The 6,147-nt window shown below is 42.2% G+C and overlaps 1 protein-coding gene across 1 annotated transcript in view; it reads left to right on the forward strand.

The window, feature by feature from the left end:
* LOC114845087 (NACHT, LRR and PYD domains-containing protein 3-like) overlaps positions 1–6,147 on the forward strand; it is a 182,779-nt gene that overhangs the window by 19,119 nt on the left and 157,513 nt on the right. The window lies entirely within an intron of this gene.

A 6,147-nucleotide genomic window follows, 5' to 3' on the forward strand; every position in this document is an offset into this window, starting at 1 on the left:
TACAGCAAGCATTTAATTTGACAGCAACAGTGGAGAGGAAAAACTCCCTCTCTAACGAGGAAGAAACCTCCAGCAGAACCAGACTGGATGTGGGCGGCCATCTGCCTCGACCGGTTGGGGTGAGAGGATAGAGAGATAGAAAAGCACAGCAACAGCAACAAGCAACAACAGAGCACAGGCAGGATGGCTGGATCCGCAGCCGCCCACCACAGACACCAAACCCAGAGTCCCATGATACCTGTAGGCGAGGACAGAGAGGGAGAGAGAGTGGGAGGGGGAAGCACAACCACTGGAGAGAAAGAGACAAGGTTAGTTAAACATGGGATAATGATGGGAGGTTATTGGACAGAGGAGGTAGAAGGAAACAGAAGAGCTCAGTGTATAAATTAAGTCCCCCAGCAGTCTATGTCTATTGCAGCTTAACTAAGGGATGGTTCCTGTGACTAACAATCATTGCCAGTGACCTGAACCATCTCTAACTATAAGCTTTATCAAAAAGGAAGGTTTTAAACCTAATCTTAAAGGTGGAGAGTGTGTCAGCTTCTCGAACCTGAAGAGGGAGCTGGTTCCAGAGGAGAGGAGCTTGGTAGCTAAAAGCTCTGCCTCCCGTTCTACATTTAAACACTCTAGGAACCACAAGTAGCCCAGCACTCTGAGAACGAAGTGTTCTGCTGGGAGCATAAGGAACTATGAGGTCTTTAAGATAAGAAGGAGCTTTATCATTGAGTACTTTGTAGGTGAGTAGGAGAATTTTAAATTCTATTCTACATTTTACAGGCAGCCAGTGCAGAGAAGCTAATGTAGGAGAAATGTGATCATTTGAATAAGCTGTAGGCTTTTTAAAGACCTGTTAGGACATCCTATAAGTAAGCAGTTACAGTAGTCCAGCCTAGAGGTAACAAATGCATGGATCAGTTTCTCTGCATCACTCTGAGAGAGGATGCTTCTGATTTTAGCTATATTTCTAAGATGGAAGTAGGCGGTTCTGGAGATTTGTTTAATGTATGATGTAAAAGAAAGATCCTGGTCAAAGATGACACCAAGGTTCCTGACAGTAGAATCTGAAGCTAATGTTATGCCATCCAGGGTGGCTATCTGACTCAATAGTGTCTCTCTCAGATTTTTAGGCCCAACAATAAGAATTTCAGTTTTCAGTTTTTTTTTTCAGTTTTTTTAGTTGAAGGAAGTTTTGGGATATCCAGGATTTGATGTCTTTTAAACAACCCTGAATTTTGACTAGTTTATCTGTTTCATTTGGTTCCAAGGACATATATAGCTGAGTATCATATGCGTAAAAATGAAAATTAATAGAATGCTTTCTAATAATCTCACCTAGAGGAGACATGTATAGGCTAAACAGAATTGGACCAAGCACAGAACCCTGTGGTACTCCATAGCTAATCCTTGTGCGTGTGGAGAAATAATCATTAACATGAACAAACTGGAATCTGTTCAACAAATAGGATATAAACCATCCCAATGCTGTTCCTTTAATCCCGATTCTATGTTCTAGTGTCTGTAATAGAATGTTATGATCAATTGCATCAAATGCAGCACTAAGATCTAACAGGACAAGGACAGAAATGGAAATAAAGGGTAAATTTGAAATGGGCCTATAGTTGAAATGGGTCCAGGGTTGTTTTTTTCAATAGAGGTTTGACCACAGCTACCTTAAAAGCCTGTGTTACATAGCCTAGTTGTAAAGATTGGACGAGCTGATTAAAGATAGAACTTCTTTGAGTAATCTGGTTGGGATTGGATCTAAAAGACAAGTGGACGACTTGGAAGAGTTGATTATTGAGGTTAACTCCATATGAGTTATGGGGAAGAAGCTGTCTAGGTAAGACAGAGAATTTGGTAAATTTAAAGTTGATGGATCTAGACAGTGCTTTCTGTCGTTTGGAAGAAGTCACTGCTGAATGTTCTTTCTAATGATGATAATTTTATTAGTAAAGTAATTCATAAAATCATTGCTGCTGAGATTTAAGGGGATAGTAGACTCAACCCAGCTATGACTCTTTGTCAGCCTGGCTACAGTGGTGAAAAGAAACCTGGGGGGTTGTTTTTGTTTTCCTCACTTAGGGAGGAATAATATGTTTTTCTAGCAGCACAAAGTGCTTTTTTATATTTTATTAGACTGTCCTTTCATGCAATGCAGTTTACATTTATTTTGTTGGAACGCCACTGTCTTTCTAGTTGTCTAGTCCTTTGCTTTAGGCTGCGGATCTCTGAGTTAAACCATGGAGCTAACCTCCTCTGATTCACTGCCTTCTTCTTCACAGGAGCCACTGTGTCTAACATTGTACGTAGAGAAGCTGCAGCATCATCTACAAGACAGTCAACTTGGTTATAAGGATTAAGGTGACTGTTCTCCTTTGTGTATCTACAAGACAATGAGGTAAAAGATGATGGAATCATCTGCTTGAATCTGACAACAGTGTTGTCAGATAAACATTTGCTATAGTAAGATTTCTTTCCAGTTACTATAAGGTCAGTTATTCTAAATTCAAAAGTTAATAAGAAAAGGTCAGATAACAGAGGGTTTTTGGGAAGAACTAATTAATTATCAATTTCAACCCCATATGTCAGGACAAGATCGAGGGTATGGTTAAAACGATGAGTGGGTTAATTTACCTGCTGTGTAAAACCAATAGTGTCTATTAAGGAGTTAAAAGCAATGCTGAGACAGTTGCTCTCAACATCTACATGAATGTTAAAGTCTCCCACTACAATGACTTTATCTGTGCTAAGAACTAAGTCAGATAAGAATTCAGAGAATTCAGTTAAGAACTCCGAATATGAAGCAGGAGGACGGTAAACAATACAAAACACAACTGGCTTCTGAGTTTTGGAGTCTGGGTGAGAAAGGCTCAGAGTGAGGCTCTCAAATGAGTTATTGTAATGGAAAAATTGTACTTTAATGCTCTTGTGTTCATTTCTGACTCTGTACAATAACCATGTATTCTGTACTTGTTGATTAGACCCAGAACTGAACATTATTAGACAAACAATCTATCTTCCTCTCAAGGTTCTGTCGCACATTAAGTGCTGACATCTAATGTTGTGTTTGACTGACCGATTGTTTATGGCTTGTGTTTGCCTTTTACCCCTGGTCTCTGGCTCCTTTCTATCTGATGCCTCACCAGACCCAAGGCTGTAGACCTTGTGTATTCCCTGTGTAATGTAAACATCTTCACCCACAGTGTGATAGGAAGATTCCACCAGGTCCCGGGAGAGAGGTTAAAAGGCAGAGACAACCTCAGAACGGGGTGATCTTTGCATTATACCTCCGTGGTGTATGTTCTGATCTCCCCAGCTGGCTTTTTATTTGCTTTCCTCATTATTTTTATTTTCTTTATTATTTCAATAAATCGCACAAAAGGACAACTCTCTCTCATCTGCCTTTATTGCAAAATTTCCACCACAGAAATAACTTTGTTTAGGTTTAGGAGTAATTATTAAATCTGATTTATAAATTGCTGCTACTCCTCCACCTCTACCTGTACTTCTTGGAACATGATAGTTGATGTGACTCATTGGAGTCGACTCATTTAAAGTAACATATTCATCCTGCTGCAGCCAGGTTTCAGTGAGACAGAACAGATCTATGTGATGGTCACTTATCAAGTCATTTATTAACAAGGATTTAGATGAGATCTGATATTTAATAAACCACACTTTATTAGCTTACTGTTACTTTGTTCTGTAAGAGGAACTGTTTTGATGTTTATTAAATTCTGGTAAGTCACTCGTCTTTGATTTGTTTGTGACTTGTATAGTTTAGGTGGTCGAGAAGCAGACACAGTATGCGATAACTAAGACTAAGAGTGGGTGGTGGCTGTAGAGAACGTGCAGAGAGGCGTGTAAGACTGTGACTCTGCGTCCTGGGCTTCACTCTGAGTTGTCAAGCAGTGGGGGGACTAAGCAACATGGCCATGTTACTAGAAAGCAGAGAGGCTCCGTTCAACGTGGGATGGACGCCGTCTCTTCTAATCAGCCCAGGTTCTCCCCAAAAAGTGCTCTTATTAGCCACAAAGCCCACATCGTTTGCAGGACACCACCTAGACAACCAGCGGTGGAGCGATGACAGCCGGCTATACATGTCATCCCTGGTCACATTGGGGAGGGGTCCAGAGAAAACTACGGAGTCCGACATTGTTTTGGCGAACGAAAACACAGACTCAATGTTAGTTTTAGTGACTTCCGATTGGTGTAACCGGGCGTCATTAGCTCCTGCGTGTATTACGATCTTAGCGTACTTACGCTTATCCTTAGACAGGAGCTTAAGATAAGACTCAATGTCGCCCGCTCTGGCCCCAGGCAAACACTTAACTATGACCGCTGGATTCTCTAACTTCATGTTTCGGACTATGGAGTCACCAATGATCAGAGTGGGTTTCTCAGCGGGTGTGTCGCTGAGTGGGGAAAATCTTTTTGAAACATGAAGCGGTTGGTGGTGAACCGTGGGCGCCTGCCTAAAGCTACATTTCTTACGAGCCGTGACCCAGTCGTTACCCAGCTGCCTGGGACCTGCCGGGGGACTGGTAGCAGCTAAGCTAGGAGGCTCCGCACCGGCTAAAGGGACCTGGCTAGCTGGCCTGTTTTCTAAAGTGCGAAGCCGAGACTCTAAGTCTAACAACCTCGCCTCCAACCCTGCAACTAGCGTACACCTATTACAGATACCATTACCATCACTAAAGGAGGCAGAGGATAAGCTAAACATAAGACACACCGAGCACCGAACAGAGCGAGAGGGAGAGGAAAAGGGGGAAGCCATAGCAGGAAAGTAAGCTAGGAGCTACGCTAGCGGAGAAAACACTTAGATAACAGTGTAAATTAGCAGGAAGTTTGAAAGGAAAGGATGCTTGAGTGTTACAAGCTTGTTTTGCAACTTTTAGCAGTCGCTACCAGATATAAAACGATAATATTTAGAAAAGAGCGGAGAGTAACACTGTACACACACAGCGGCAGCAAACCTCAGTAACCGGATGTGACGCGATACGCTTACCGTCAGTCAGCCAATCAGCTTCAACTCATGAACCATAGAAGCCTCTCAAAAACTGTTCAAATGGTTTTACAGATGTGGCACCCCGACCCCCTGCGGAGGCCCTGTCCCCACTGATGCCTTAACACCTCTCTACTTTTAAAATGTTTTTTTTCAAGGAGGATTCCTCAGGATAATCCTGCGATGTAATGGGTTAAAGCGGTATTTCATATAATCATCATCTTCATCATATTATGCTTTATAATAGATTATATACACTCTAAATAATAGTAGAAATCCAGAGTGCATGCCTACTGAATGGCATATACCCCCGGGAACATCCTCACACCTTCTGTTTCGAATAACAAATCAACCTAGCCCCCGCTGATGTCCTAACATCCTCTACACTATTTTTCCAAGGAGGGGTCCTCCGAACACTCCTGCAGTGTAATGGGTAAGGCGGTATTTTGTATAATCATAAACTGATTGTGTTGTGACAGTTATGTTATATAACAGCTTTCTAGAACACTTTACTCTTTTTAGGTAGAGATAGACGTTTTTAAGGCGTATTGATGTACTCACTCTAAATAATACCTGAGTGCTTACACCCTAAACGACCCCAACATATAGCCTGGGAACATCCTCTCCCCTTTTGTTTCAAATAACAAATCCACTCATATAACAAATGGCTGGATGGAGTCTCCCCGGATGAGGCCTGATTGCTCGCACATTTATAGCGGTGCCATCCTCAGACCCGTTGTTTCAAACAACAAATCAACTCAAATAACAAATGACCGAATGGAATAAAGCATCTGAATCTCTATGACGGGAAAGGCGTCGCTCGGGTAATACGGAGAGCACAGACTAAAGGAGGATATACAGAACGTGCCGGCGGTTAATCCCTCGTAGCCGCATCTTTATAAAGCCGCATGCTCGAGGAGCCGATTGGTAGCGGACACTCCACACATTCTGCGTTCTAATGATCACAGCGCCCTTTAACATGGAGGATGAAAGATCGGCGCACCTCTGACATTCGAGGTTAGAGTACAGGTACACTTTGACTTTCGGGGTCAAAGAACAGATACAGTTTGACATTGCAGGGTCAATTGACCTAGAGCTGTCAAAACCTAAGTTGATCGAAGGTGGTGTTTAATACTCTCCTA

Source organism: Betta splendens, chromosome 2 (genome assembly GCF_900634795.4).
Source record: "Betta splendens chromosome 2, fBetSpl5.4, whole genome shotgun sequence".
Lineage (NCBI taxonomy): Eukaryota > Metazoa > Chordata > Actinopteri > Anabantiformes > Osphronemidae > Betta > Betta splendens.